Below are 15,079 nucleotides of genomic sequence, written 5' to 3'. Positions count from 1 at the left end.
AGCCGAGTTCTTCAGGCAAACACAGCACTGCGGTCTTTTGGAAGAGGCAGGCGCTTAGAGGCCTCACGAGAGCCTGCCTTGGTTGAGGCCGTTTGCTCCACGCAGAACACCCTGCGTCAACAAGTGGATGCAGGGGAGGGCCCACTGTGTACCTGGTGTGGTTTGGGGCCAGCTTACGTTTCCTGCCTGTCTGGCTTGCAATGCGGGCCTGAGGGCACAGGCCGCCTTCCCCACTGTGAAAGTTCCCTTGGTCGGGCCTTGAACTCCACGATGAGACCACCCCTTGGGACGGGCCTCTCGTCACGGTAGGCATGGCTCTGGGAAGCAAATGAGTTCTCTCTCGGAAAACAGGGTGCGTCCAGGGCCCGCTCGGGAGCTCATGCTGCGATGCTCTAATACCTACCTGGAGACCGAACGTCAGCCCCTCGCCTCGAGGAAAGTCGCTTTATTGCCCTGCTGAAGCGGGGGCATGCAGCCCTTTCCAAGAGGCCTTCGTCGCGCCTCTCTTTTCTTCTCTTCTTGGTTAGTGCGCCGCCCGGGAAGCCCAGGACCCTCGCGTTCGCACCCTAGTCCCTGCAAGGCCCCTGAATCCCGGCAGGCTCCACTGGCCTGCTCAGCGGCATCCAGGCCCGGAAAGCCCTTCCCAGTCTCTCTGTGTATGCCGAGTGTAGGGCAGCGCACTGCACACCGCCTGGAGGGAGCTAGATTTCCTCAGCACTGCACCAGCTACAGGGAACCTCTTCCCTCACGTCCTACTTGTCGAGGAACTCGGCCTCATTGCCCTTGTCGGAGCTGCACTTAGGAAAAGAATCTGCTTCGCAGGCCTTCTAGGAACCCTTAGCCGAGGGCACCATACTTAGGGGAGAAAGTCAGCTTGCGTTCCTGCTGCCGCTGCAGTACAGTGCTTCCTCTTACCCGGCAGGCCTTTGGTAGAGGCTGAGCCCCGATAGAGCCTACCTAGAGGTTTCCTTGGATGCGGGAGTTGGCTACATGCGGAACACCCCGTGAAGAAAAGTGGACTCAGGGGAGGAGCGAGTGTGCAGCTAGTGTCCCTGTGCACTTGCTAGAGAGCACAAGGAGGTGAACTACGTGTCGACTGGAAGCGGGGGTGTGAGGGCAGAAGCCTTGTGTTCCCGTTTTGAAAGCTCCATTCCTGCTGCCTTGAAGCTACCCGAATGACCCCGTTTTCGGACGGGCCTCTAGGCACTGGAGGCAGGGCTCGGGAACGAGAAGGCATTTTCTCTGAATAATCAGGGTGCTTCCGGAGCCGTGTTGGGAGCTCATCCTGTCAGGCTGTCGGACTACAGGGAACGGCCCCTTGAGTGCCTGCCTCGAGAAAGGCCTTGAGTCGCCCTGCAGGAACGGAGCACACAGCAAGCTCTTGGAGGTCTTAGTCACTGGTGTGCTTTATTGGATCGGTGCTGCCCGTTTCAGGACTCCTAGACGCTTCGGGTGTGCCCCCTTTTCCCTGCGAAAACCCCCGACCCCTGTGGGCATGCTGTGCCACACCCAGGCCCCTAGGCCCTTGAGAGAGGGGCCTACTGTGCATGCCGAGGGAAGGACTACACCCAGCGCTTTTAAAGGGGACGCCTACGATGCCTCGGCACTCCAACAGCATCAGGCACGCCTTGCTAGCCAGTCCCCCGTGCCCTGGAAGGGTTCGACATTGACCTTCTCTCAGCTGCACTGAGGAAAGAGTCTGCTTCGAACGCCTTCTGGCCCCTCGGTTGGAAAGTCACTCTACTCACGGAGAGAGTCAGCTTGCACGGCAGCGGCAACTAAAGCCGAGTTCTTCAGGCAAACACAGCACTGCGGTCTTTTGGAAGAGGCAGGCGCTTAGAGGCCTCACGAGAGCCTGCCTTGGTTGAGGCCGTTTGCTCCACGCAGAACACCCTGCGTCAACAAGTGGATGCAGGGCAGGGCCCACTGTGTACCTGGTGTGGTTTGGGGCCAGCTTACGTTTCCTGCCTGTCTGGCTTGCAATGCGGGCCTGAAGGCACAGGCCGCCTTTCCCACTGTGAAAGTTCCCTTGGTCGGGCCTTGAACTCCACGATGAGACCACCCCTCGGGACGGGCCTCTCGTCACGGTAGGCATGGCTCTGGGAAGCAAATGAGTTCTCTCTCGGAAAACAGGGTGCGCCCAGGGCCCGCTCGGGAGCTCATGCTGCGATGCTCTAATACCTACCTGGAGACCGAACGTCAGCCCCTCGCCTCGAGGAAAGTCGCTTTATTGCCCTGCTGAAGCGGGGGCATGCAGCCCTTTCCAAGAGGCCTTCGTCGCGCCTCTCTTTTCTTCTCTTCTTGGTTAGTGCGCCGCCCGGGAAGCCCAGGACCCTCGCGTTCGCACCCTAGTCCCTGCAAGGACCCTGAATCCCGGCAGGCTCCACTGGCCTGCTCAGCGGCATCCAGGCCCGGAAAGCCCTTCCCAGTCTCTCTGTGTATGCCGAGGGTAGGGCAGCGCACTGCACACCGCCTGGAGGGAGCTAGATTTCCTCAGCACTGCACCAGCTACAGGGAACCTCTTCCCTCACGTCCTACTTGTCGAGGAACTCGGCCTCATTGCCCTTGTCGGAGCTGCACTTAGGAAAAGAATCTGCTTCGCAGGCCTTCTAGGAACCCTTAGCCGAGGGCACCATACTTAGGGGAGAAAGTCAGCTTGCGTTCCTGCTGCCGCTGCAGTACAGTGCTTCCTCTTACCCGGCAGGCCTTTGGTAGAGGCTGAGCCCCGATAGAGCCTACCTAGAGGTTTCCTTGGATGCGGGAGTTGGCTACATGCGGAACACCCCGTGAAGAAAAGTGGACTCAGGGGAGGAGCGAGTGTGCAGCTAGTGTCCCTGTGCACTTGCTAGAGAGCACAAGGAGGTGAACTACGTGTCGACTGGAAGCGGGGGTCTGAGGGCAGAAGCCTTGTGTTCCCATTTTGAAAGCTTCATTCCTGCTGCCTTGAAGCTACCCGAATGACCCCGTTTTCGGACGGGCCTCTAGGCACTGGAGGCAGGGCTCGGGAACGAGAAGGCATTTTCTCTGAATAATCAGGGTGCTTCCGGAGCCGTGTTGTGAGCTCATCCTGTCAGGCTGTCGGACTACTGGAAACGGCCCCTTGAGGGCCTGCCTCGAGAAAGGCCTTGAGTCGCCCTGCAGGAACGGAGCACACAGCGAGCTCTTGGAGGTCTTAGTCACTGGTGTGCTTTATCGGATCGGTGCTGCCCGTTTCAGGACTCCTGGACGCTTCGGGTGTGCCCCCTTTTCCCTGCGAAAACCCCCGGCCCCTGGGGGCATGCTGTGCCACACCCAGGCCCCTAGGCCCTTGAGAGAGGGGCCTACTGTGCATGCCGAGGGAAGGACTACACCCAGCGCTTTTAAAGGGGACGCCTACGATGCCTCGGCACTCCAACAGCATCAGGCACGCCTTGCTAGCCAGTCCCCCGTGCCCTGGAAGGGTTCGACATTGACCTTCTCTCAGCTGCACTGAGGAAAGAGTCTGCTTCGAACGCCTTCTGGCCCCTCGGTTGGAAAGTCACTCTACTCACGGAGAGAGTCAGCTTGCACGGCAGCGGCAACTAAAGCCGAGTTCTTCAGGCAAACACAGCACTGCGGTCTTTTGGAAGAGGCAGGCGCTTAGAGGCCTCACGAGAGCCTGCCTTGGTTGAGGCCGTTTGCTCCACGCAGAACACCCTGCGTCAACAAGTGGATGCAGGGGAGGGCCCACTGTGTACTTGGTGTGGTTTGGGGCCAGCTTACGTTTCCTGCCTGTCTGGCTTGCAATGCGGGCCTGAAGGCACAGGCCGCCTTCCCCACTGTGAAAGTTCCCTTGGTCGGGCCTTGAACTCCACGATGAGACCACCCCTCGGGACGGGCCTCTCGTCACGGTAGGCATGGCTCTGGGAAGCAAATGAGTTCTCTCTCGGAAAACAGGGTGCGTCCAGGGCCCGCTCGGGAGCTCATGCTGCGATGCTCTAATACCTACCTGGAGACCGAACGTCAGCCCCTCGCCTCGAGGAAAGTCGCTTTATTGCCCTGCTGAAGCGGGGGCATGCAGCCCTTTCCAAGAGGCCTTCGTCGCGCCTCTCTTTTCTTCTCTTCTTGGTTAGTGCGCCGCCCGGGAAGCCCAGGACCCTCGCGTTCGCACCCTAGTCCCTGCAAGGCCCCTGAATCCCGGCAGGCTCCACTGGCCTGCTCAGCGGCATCCAGGCCCGGAAAGCCCTTCCCAGTCTCTCTGTGTATGCCGAGGGTAGGGCAGCGCACTGCACACCGCCTGGAGAGAGCTAGATTTCCTCAGCACTGCACCAGCTACAGGGAACCTCTTCCCTCACGTCCTACTTGTCGAGGAACTCGGCCTCATTGCCCTTGTCGGAGCTGCACTTTGGAACAGAATCTGCTTCGCAGGCCTTCTAGGAACCCTTAGCCGAGGGCACCATACTTAGGGGAGAAAGTCAGCTTGCGTTCCTGCTGCCGCTGCAGTACAGTGCTTCCTCTTACCCGGCCGGCCTTTGGTAGAGGCTGAGCCCCGATAGAGCCTACCTAGAGGTTTCCTTGGATGCGGGAGTTGGCTACATGCGGAACACCCCGTGAAGAAAAGTGGACTCAGGGGAGGAGCGAGTGTGCAGCTAGTGTCCCTGTGCACTTGCTAGAGAGCACAAGGAGGTGAACTACGTGTCGACTGGAAGCGGGGGTCTGAGGGCAGAAGCCTTGTGTTCCCATTTTGAAAGCTTCATTCCTGCTGCCTTGAAGCTACCCGAATGACCCCGTTTTCGGACGGGCCTCTAGGCACTGGAGGCAGGGCTCGGGAACGAGAAGGCATTTTCTCTGAATAATCAGGGTGCTTCCGGAGCCGTGTTGGGAGCTCATCCTGTCAGGCTGTCGGACTACTGGGAACGGCCCCTTGAGGGCCTGCCTCGAGAAAGGCCTTGAGTCGCCCTGCAGGAACGGAGCACACAGCGAGCTCTTGGAGGTCTTAGTCACTGGTGTGCTTTATCGGATCGGTGCTGCCCGTTTCAGGACTCCTGGACGCTTCGGGTGTGCCCCCTTTTCCCTGCGAAAACCCCCGGCCCCTGGGGGCATGCTGTGCCACACCCAGGCCCCTAGGCCCTTGAGAGAGGGGCCTACTGTGCATGCCGAGGGAAGGACTACACCCAGCGCTTTTAAAGGGGACGCCTACGATGCCTCGGCACTCCAACAGCATCAGGCACGCCTTGCTAGCCAGTCCCCCGTGCCCTGGAAGGGTTCGACATTGACCTTCTCTCAGCTGCACTGAGGAAAGAGTCTGCTTCGAACGCCTTCTGGCCCCTCGGTTGGAAAGTCACTCTACTCACGGAGAGAGTCAGCTTGCACGGCAGCGGCAACTAAAGCCGAGTTCTTCAGGCAAACACAGCACTGCGGTCTTTTGGAAGAGGCAGGCGCTTAGAGGCCTCACGAGAGCCTGCCTTGGTTGAGGCCGTTTGCTCCACGCAGAACACCCTGCGTCAACAAGTGGATGCAGGGGAGGGCCCACTGTGTACCTGGTGTGGTTTGGGGCCAGCTTACGTTTCCTGCCTGTCTGGCTTGCAATGCGGGCCTGAGGGCACAGGCCGCCTTCCCCACTGTGAAAGTTCCCTTGGTCGGGCCTTGAACTCCACGATGAGACCACCCCTTGGGACGGGCCTCTCGTCACGGTAGGCATGGCTCTGGGAAGCAAATGAGTTCTCTCTCGGAAAACAGGGTGCGTCCAGGGCCCGCTCGGGAGCTCATGCTGCGATGCTCTAATACCTACCTGGAGACCGAACGTCAGCCCCTCGCCTCGAGGAAAGTCGCTTTATTGCCCTGCTGAAGCGGGGGCATGCAGCCCTTTCCAAGAGGCCTTCGTCGCGCCTCTCTTTTCTTCTCTTCTTGGTTAGTGCGCCGCCCGGGAAGCCCAGGACCCTCGCGTTCGCACCCTAGTCCCTGCAAGGCCCCTGAATCCCGGCAGGCTCCACTGGCCTGCTCAGCGGCATCCAGGCCCGGAAAGCCCTTCCCAGTCTCTCTGTGTATGCCGAGTGTAGGGCAGCGCACTGCACACCGCCTGGAGGGAGCTAGATTTCCTCAGCACTGCACCAGCTACAGGGAACCTCTTCCCTCACGTCCTACTTGTCGAGGAACTCGGCCTCATTGCCCTTGTCGGAGCTGCACTTAGGAAAAGAATCTGCTTCGCAGGCCTTCTAGGAACCCTTAGCCGAGGGCACCATACTTAGGGGAGAAAGTCAGCTTGCGTTCCTGCTGCCGCTGCAGTACAGTGCTTCCTCTTACCCGGCAGGCCTTTGGTAGAGGCTGAGCCCCGATAGAGCCTACCTAGAGGTTTCCTTGGATGCGGGAGTTGGCTACATGCGGAACACCCCGTGAAGAAAAGTGGACTCAGGGGAGGAGCGAGTGTGCAGCTAGTGTCCCTGTGCACTTGCTAGAGAGCACAAGGAGGTGAACTACGTGTCGACTGGAAGCGGGGGTGTGAGGGCAGAAGCCTTGTGTTCCCGTTTTGAAAGCTCCATTCCTGCTGCCTTGAAGCTACCCGAATGACCCCGTTTTCGGACGGGCCTCTAGGCACTGGAGGCAGGGCTCGGGAACGAGAAGGCATTTTCTCTGAATAATCAGGGTGCTTCCGGAGCCGTGTTGGGAGCTCATCCTGTCAGGCTGTCGGACTACAGGGAACGGCCCCTTGAGGGCCTGCCTCGAGAAAGGCCTTGCGTCGCCCTGCAGGAACGGAGCACACAGCGAGCTCTTGGAGGTCTTAGTCACTGGTGTGCTTTATTGGATCGGTGCTGCCCGTTTCAGGACTCCTGGACGCTTCGGGTGTGCCCCCTTTTCCCTGCGAAAACCCCCGGCCCCTGGGGGAATGCTGTGCCACACCCAGGCCCCTAGGCCCTTGAGAGAGGGGCCTACTGTGCATGCCGAGGGAAGGACTACACCCAGCGCTTTTAAAGGGGACGCCTACGATGCCTCGGCACTCCAACAGCATCAGGCACGCCTTGCTAGCCAGTCCCCCGTGCCCTGGAAGGGTTCGACATTGACCTTCTCTCAGCTGCACTGAGGAAAGAGTCTGCTTCGAACGCCTTCTGGCCCCTCGGTTGGAAAGTCACTCTACTCACGGAGAGAGTCAGCTTGCACGGCAGCGGCAACTAAAGCCGAGTTCTTCAGGCAAACACAGCACTGCGGTCTTTTGGAAGAGGCAGGCGCTTAGAGGCCTCACGAGAGCCTGCCTTGGTTGAGGCCGTTTGCTCCACGCAGAACACCCTGCGTCAACAAGTGGATGCAGGGCAGGGCCCACTGTGTACCTGGTGTGGTTTGGGGCCAGCTTACTTTTCCTGCCTGTCTGGCATGCAATGCGGGCCTGAAGGCACAGGCCGCCTTCCCCACTGTGAAAGTTCCCTTGGTCGGGCCTTGAACTCCACGATGAGACCACCCCTCGGGACGGGCCTCTCGTCACGGTAGGCATGGCTCTGGGAAGCAAATGAGTTCTCTCTCGGAAAACAGGGTGCGCCCAGGGCCCGCTCGGGAGCTCATGCTGCGATGCTCTAATACCTACCTGGAGACCGAACGTCAGCCCCTCGCCTCGAGGAAAGTCGCTTTATTGCCCTGCTGAAGCGGGGGCATGCAGCCCTTTCCAAGAGGCCTTCGTCGCGCCTCTCTTTTCTTCTCTTCTTGGTTAGTGCGCCGCCCGGGAAGCCCAGGACCCTCGCGTTCGCACCCTAGTCCCTGCAAGGCCCCTGAATCCCGGCAGGCTCCACTGGCCTGCTCAGCGGCATCCAGGCCCGGAAAGCCCTTCCCAGTCTCTCTGTGTATGCCGAGGGTAGGGCAGCGCACTGCACACCGCCTGGAGAGAGCTAGATTTCCTCAGCACTGCACCAGCTACAGGGAACCTCTTCCCTCACGTCCTACTTGTCGAGGAACTCGGCCTCATTGCCCTTGTCGGAGCTGCACTTAGGAAAAGAATCTGCTTCGCAGGCCTTCTAGGAACCCTTAGCCGAGGGCACCATACTTAGGGGAGAAAGTCAGCTTGCGTTCCTGCTGCCGCTGCAGTACAGTGCTTCCTCTTACCCGGCAGGCCTTTGGTAGAGGCTGAGCCCCGATAGAGCCTACCTAGAGGTTTCCTTGGATGCGGGAGTTGGCTACATGCGGAACACCCCGTGAAGAAAAGTGGACTCAGGGGAGGAGCGAGTGTGCAGCTAGTGTCCCTGTGCACTTGCTAGAGAGCACAAGGAGGTGAACTACGTGTCGACTGGAAGCGGGGGTGTGAGGGCAGAAGCCTTGTGTTCCCGTTTTGAAAGCTCCATTCCTGCTGCCTTGAAGCTACCCGAATGACCCCGTTTTCGGACGGGCCTCTAGGCACTGGAGGCAGGGCTCGGGAACGAGAAGGCATTTTCTCTGAATAATCAGGGTGCTTCCGGAGCCGTGTTGGGAGCTCATCCTGTCAGGCTGTCGGACTACAGGGAACGGCCCCTTGAGGGCCTGCCTCGAGAAAGGCCTTGCGTCGCCCTGCAGGAACGGAGCACACAGCGAGCTCTTGGAGGTCTTAGTCACTGGTGTGCTTTATTGGATCGGTGCTGCCCGTTTCAGGACTCCTGGACGCTTCGGGTGTGCCCCCTTTTCCCTGCGAAAACCCCCGGCCCCTGGGGGCAGGCTGTGCCACACCCAGGCCCCTAGGCCCTTGAGAGAGGGGCCTACTGTGCATGCCGAGGGAAGGACTACACCCAGCGCTTTTAAAGGGGACGCCTACGATGCCTCGGCACTCCAACAGCATCAGGCACGCCTTGCTAGCCAGTCCCCCGTGCCCTGGAAGGGTTCGACATTGACCTTCTCTCAGCTGCACTGAGGAAAGAGTCTGCTTCGAACGCCTTCTGGCCCCTCGGTTGGAAAGTCACTCTACTCACGGAGAGAGTCAGCTTGCACGGCAGCGGCAACTAAAGCCGAGTTCTTCAGGCAAACACAGCACTGCGGTCTTTTGGAAGAGGCAGGCGCTTAGAGGCCTCACGAGAGCCTGCCTTGGTTGAGGCCGTTTGCTCCACGCAGAACACCCTGCGTCAACAAGTGGATGCAGGGGAGGGCCCACTGTGTACCTGGTGTGGTTTGGGGCCAGCTTACGTTTCCTGCCTGTCTGGCTTGCAATGCGGGCCTGAAGGCACAGGCCGCCTTCCCCACTGTGAAAGTTCCCTTGGTCGGGCCTTGAACTCCACCATGAGACCACCCCTCGGGACGGGCCTCTCGTCACGGTAGGCATGGCTCTGGGAAGCAAATGAGTTCTCTCTCGGAAAACAGGGTGCGCCCAGGGCCCGCTCGGGAGCTCATGCTGCGATGCTCTAATACCTACCTGGAGACCGAACGTCAGCCCCTCGCCTCGAGGAAAGTCGCTTTATTGCCCTGCTGAAGCGGGGGCATGCAGCCCTTTCCAAGAGGCCTTCGTCGCGCCTCTCTTTTCTTCTCTTCTTGGTTAGTGCGCCGCCCGGGAAGCCCAGGACCCTCGCGTTCGCACCCTAGTCCCTGCAAGGCCCCTGAATCCCGGCAGGCTCCACTGGCCTGCTCAGCGGCATCCAGGCCCGGAAAGCCCTTCCCAGTCTCTCTGTGTATGCCGAGGGTAGGGCAGCGCACTGCACACCGCCTGGAGAGAGCTAGATTTCCTCAGCACTGCACCAGCTACAGGGAACCTCTTCCCTCACGTCCTACTTGTCGAGGAACTCGGCCTCATTGCCCTTGTCGGAGCTGCACTTAGGAACAGAATCTGCTTCGCAGGCCTTCTAGGAACCCTTAGCCGAGGGCACCATACTTAGGGGAGAAAGTCAGCTTGCGTTCCTGCTGCCGCTGCAGTACAGTGCTTCCTCTTACCCGGCCGGCCTTTGGTAGAGGCTGAGCCCCGATAGAGCCTACCTAGAGGTTTCCTTGGATGCGGGAGTTGGCTACATGCGGAACACCCCGTGAAGAAAAGTGGACTCAGGGGAGGAGCGAGTGTGCAGCTAGTGTCCCTGTGCACTTGCTAGAGAGCACAAGGAGGTGAACTACGTGTCGACTGGAAGCGGGGGTCTGAGGGCAGAAGCCTTGTGTTCCCATTTTGAAAGCTTCATTCCTGCTGCCTTGAAGCTACCCGAATGACCCCGTTTTCGGACGGGCCTCTAGGCACTGGAGGCAGGGCTCGGGAACGAGAAGGCATTTTCTCTGAATAATCAGGGTGCTTCCGGAGCCGTGTTGGGAGCTCATCCTGTCAGGCTGTCGGACTACTGGGAACGGCCCCTTGAGGGCCTGCCTCGAGAAAGGCCTTGAGTCGCCCTGCAGGAACGGAGCACACAGCGAGCTCTTGGAGGTCTTAGTCACTGGTGTGCTTTATTGGATCGGTGCTGCCCGTTTCAGGACTCCTGGACGCTTCGGGTGTGCCCCCTTTTCCCTGCGAAAACCCCCGGCCCCTGGGGGCATGCTGTGCCACACCCAGGCCCCTAGGCCCTTGAGAGAGGGGCCTACTGTGCATGCCGAGGGAAGGACTACACCCAGCGCTTTTAAAGGGGACGCCTACGATGCCTCGGCACTCCAACAGCATCAGGCACGCCTTGCTAGCCAGTCCCCCGTGCCCTGGAAGGGTTCGACATTGACCTTCTCTCAGCTGCACTGAGGAAAGAGTCTGCTTCGAACGCCTTCTGGCCCCTCGGTTGGAAAGTCACTCTACTCACGGAGAGAGTCAGCTTGCACGGCAGCGGCAACTAAAGCCGAGTTCTTCAGGCAAACACAGCACTGCGGTCTTTTGGAAGAGGCAGGCGCTTAGAGGCCTCACGAGAGCCTGCCTTGGTTGAGGCCGTTTGCTCCACGCAGAACACCCTGCGTCAACAAGTGGATGCAGGGGAGGGCCCACTGTGTACCTGGTGTGGTTTGGGGCCAGCTTACGTTTCCTGCCTGTCTGGCTTGCAATGCGGGCCTGAGGGCACAGGCCGCCTTCCCCACTGTGAAAGTTCCCTTGGTCGGGCCTTGAACTCCACGATGAGACCACCCCTCGGGACGGGCCTCTCGTCACGGTAGGCATGGCTCTGGGAAGCAAATGAGTTCTCTCTCGGAAAACAGGGTGCGTCCAGGGCCCGCTCGGGAGCTCATGCTGCGATGCTCTAATACCTACCTGGAGACCGAACGTCAGCCCCTCGCCTCGAGGAAAGTCGCTTTATTGCCCTGCTGAAGCGGGGGCATGCAGCCCTTTCCAAGAGGCCTTCGTCGCGCCTCTCTTTTCTTCTCTTCTTGGTTAGTGCGCCGCCCGGGAAGCCCAGGACCCTCGCGTTCGCACCCTAGTCCCTGCAAGGCCCCTGAATCCCGGCAGGCTCCACTGGCCTGCTCAGCGGCATCCAGGCCCGGAAAGCCCTTCCCAGTCTCTCTGTGTATGCCGAGTGTAGGGCAGCGCACTGCACACCGCCTGGAGGGAGCTAGATTTCCTCAGCACTGCACCAGCTACAGGGAACCTCTTCCCTCACGTCCTACTTGTCGAGGAACTCGGCCTCATTGCCCTTGTCGGAGCTGCACTTAGGAAAAGAATCTGCTTCGCAGGCCTTCTAGGAACCCTTAGCCGAGGGCACCATACTTAGGGGAGAAAGTCAGCTTGCGTTCCTGCTGCCGCTGCAGTACAGTGCTTCCTCTTACCCGGCAGGCCTTTGGTAGAGGCTGAGCCCCGATAGAGCCTACCTAGAGGTTTCCTTGGATGCGGGAGTTGGCTACATGCGGAACACCCCGTGAAGAAAAGTGGACTCAGGGGAGGAGCGAGTGTGCAGCTAGTGTCCCTGTGCACTTGCTAGAGAGCACAAGGAGGTGAACTACGTGTCGACTGGAAGCGGGGGTGTGAGGGCAGAAGCCTTGTGTTCCCGTTTTGAAAGCTCCATTCCTGCTGCCTTGAAGCTACCCGAATGACCCCGTTTTCGGACGGGCCTCTAGGCACTGGAGGCAGGGCTCGGGAACGAGAAGGCATTTTCTCTGAATAATCAGGGTGCTTCCGGAGCCGTGTTGGGAGCTCATCCTGTCAGGCTGTCGGACTACAGGGAACGGCCCCTTGAGGGCCTGCCTCGAGAAAGGCCTTGCGTCGCCCTGCAGGAACGGAGCACACAGCGAGCTCTTGGAGGTCTTAGTCACTGGTGTGCTTTATTGGATCGGTGCTGCCCGTTTCAGGACTCCTGGACGCTTCGGGTGTGCCCCCTTTTCCCTGCGAAAACCCCCGGCCCCTGGGGGAATGCTGTGCCACACCCAGGCCCCTAGGCCCTTGAGAGAGGGGCCTACTGTGCATGCCGAGGGAAGGACTACACCCAGCGCTTTTAAAGGGGACGCCTACGATGCCTCGGCACTCCAACAGCATCAGGCACGCCTTGCTAGCCAGTCCCCCGTGCCCTGGAAGGGTTCGACATTGACCTTCTCTCAGCTGCACTGAGGAAAGAGTCTGCTTCGAACGCCTTCTGGCCCCTCGGTTGGAAAGTCACTCTACTCACGGAGAGAGTCAGCTTGCACGGCAGCGGCAACTAAAGCCGAGTTCTTCAGGCAAACACAGCACTGCGGTCTTTTGGAAGAGGCAGGCGCTTAGAGGCCTCACGAGAGCCTGCCTTGGTTGAGGCCGTTTGCTCCACGCAGAACACCCTGCGTCAACAAGTGGATGCAGGGCAGGGCCCACTGTGTACCTGGTGTGGTTTGGGGCCAGCTTACTTTTCCTGCCTGTCTGGCATGCAATGCGGGCCTGAAGGCACAGGCCGCCTTCCCCACTGTGAAAGTTCCCTTGGTCGGGCCTTGAACTCCACGATGAGACCACCCCTCGGGACGGGCCTCTCGTCACGGTAGGCATGGCTCTGGGAAGCAAATGAGTTCTCTCTCGGAAAACAGGGTGCGCCCAGGGCCCGCTCGGGAGCTCATGCTGCGATGCTCTAATACCTACCTGGAGACCGAACGTCAGCCCCTCGCCTCGAGGAAAGTCGCTTTATTGCCCTGCTGAAGCGGGGGCATGCAGCCCTTTCCAAGAGGCCTTCGTCGCGCCTCTCTTTTCTTCTCTTCTTGGTTAGTGCGCCGCCCGGGAAGCCCAGGACCCTCGCGTTCGCACCCTAGTCCCTGCAAGGCCCCTGAATCCCGGCAGGCTCCACTGGCCTGCTCAGCGGCATCCAGGCCCGGAAAGCCCTTCCCAGTCTCTCTGTGTATGCCGAGGGTAGGGCAGCGCACTGCACACCGCCTGGAGAGAGCTAGATTTCCTCAGCACTGCACCAGCTACAGGGAACCTCTTCCCTCACGTCCTACTTGTCGAGGAACTCGGCCTCATTGCCCTTGTCGGAGCTGCACTTAGGAAAAGAATCTGCTTCGCAGGCCTTCTAGGAACCCTTAGCCGAGGGCACCATACTTAGGGGAGAAAGTCAGCTTGCGTTCCTGCTGCCGCTGCAGTACAGTGCTTCCTCTTACCCGGCAGGCCTTTGGTAGAGGCTGAGCCCCGATAGAGCCTACCTAGAGGTTTCCTTGGATGCGGGAGTTGGCTACATGCGGAACACCCCGTGAAGAAAAGTGGACTCAGGGGAGGAGCGAGTGTGCAGCTAGTGTCCCTGTGCACTTGCTAGAGAGCACAAGGAGGTGAACTACGTGTCGACTGGAAGCGGGGGTGTGAGGGCAGAAGCCTTGTGTTCCCGTTTTGAAAGCTCCATTCCTGCTGCCTTGAAGCTACCCGAATGACCCCGTTTTCGGACGGGCCTCTAGGCACTGGAGGCAGGGCTCGGGAACGAGAAGGCATTTTCTCTGAATAATCAGGGTGCTTCCGGAGCCGTGTTGGGAGCTCATCCTGTCAGGCTGTCGGACTACAGGGAACGGACCCTTGAGGGCCTGCCTCGAGAAAGGCCTTGCGTCGCCCTGCAGGAACGGAGCACACAGCGAGCTCTTGGAGGTCTTAGTCACTGGTGTGCTTTATTGGATCGGTGCTGCCCGTTTCAGGACTCCTGGACGCTTCGGGTGTGCCCCCTTTTCCCTGCGAAAACCCCCGGCCCCTGGGGGCATGCTGTGCCACACCCAGGCCCCTAGGCCCTTGAGAGAGGGGCCTACTGTGCATGCCGAGGGAAGGACTACACCCAGCGCTTTTAAAGGGGACGCCTACGATGCCTCGGCACTCCAACAGCATCAGGCACGCCTTGCTAGCCAGTCCCCCGTGCCCTGGAAGGGTTCGACATTGACCTTCTCTCAGCTGCACTGAGGAAAGAGTCTGCTTCGAACGCCTTCTGGCCCCTCGGTTGGAAAGTCACTCTACTCACGGAGAGAGTCAGCTTGCACGGCAGCGGCAACTAAAGCCGAGTTCTTCAGGCAAACACAGCACTGCGGTCTTTTGGAAGAGGCAGGCGCTTAGAGGCCTCACGAGAGCCTGCCTTGGTTGAGGCCGTTTGCTCCACGCAGAACACCCTGCGTCAACAAGTGGATGCAGGGCAGGGCCCACTGTGTACCAGGTGTGGTTTGGGGCCAGCTTACGTTTCCTGCCTGTCTGGCTTGCAATGCGGGCCTGAAGGCACAGGCCGCCTTTCCCACTGTGAAAGTTCCCTTGGTCGGGCCTTGAACTCCACGATGAGACCACCCCTCGGGACGGGCCTCTCGTCACGGTAGGCATGGCTCTGGGAAGCAAATGAGTTCTCTCTCGGAAAACAGGGTGCGCCCAGGGCCCGCTCGGGAGCTCATGCTGCGATGCTCTAATACCTACCTGGAGACCGAACGTCAGCCCCTCGCCTCGAGGAAAGTCGCTTTATTGCCCTGCTGAAGCGGGGGCATGCAGCCCTTTCCAAGAGGCCTTCGTCGCGCCTCTCTTTTCTTCTCTTCTTGGTTAGTGCGCCGCCCGGGAAGCCCAGGACCCTCGCGTTCGCACCCTAGTCCCTGCAAGGCCCCTGAATCCCGGCAGGCTCCACTGGCCTGCTCAGCGGCATCCAGGCCCGGAAAGCCCTTCCCAGTCTCTCTGTGTATGCCGAGGGTAGGGCAGCGCACTGCACACCGCCTGGAGAGAGCTAGATTTCCTCAGCACTGCACCAGCTACAGGGAACCTCTTCCCTCACGTCCTACTTGTCGAGGAACTCGGCCTCATTGCCCTTGTCGGAGCTGCACTTAGGAAAAGAATCTGCTTCGCAGG

This window comes from Mesoplodon densirostris, chromosome 8, assembly GCF_025265405.1.
Source record: "Mesoplodon densirostris isolate mMesDen1 chromosome 8, mMesDen1 primary haplotype, whole genome shotgun sequence".
NCBI classification, from domain to species: Eukaryota; Metazoa; Chordata; class Mammalia; order Artiodactyla; family Ziphiidae; genus Mesoplodon; species Mesoplodon densirostris.
Note: the sequence above shows the minus strand (reverse complement) of the source record.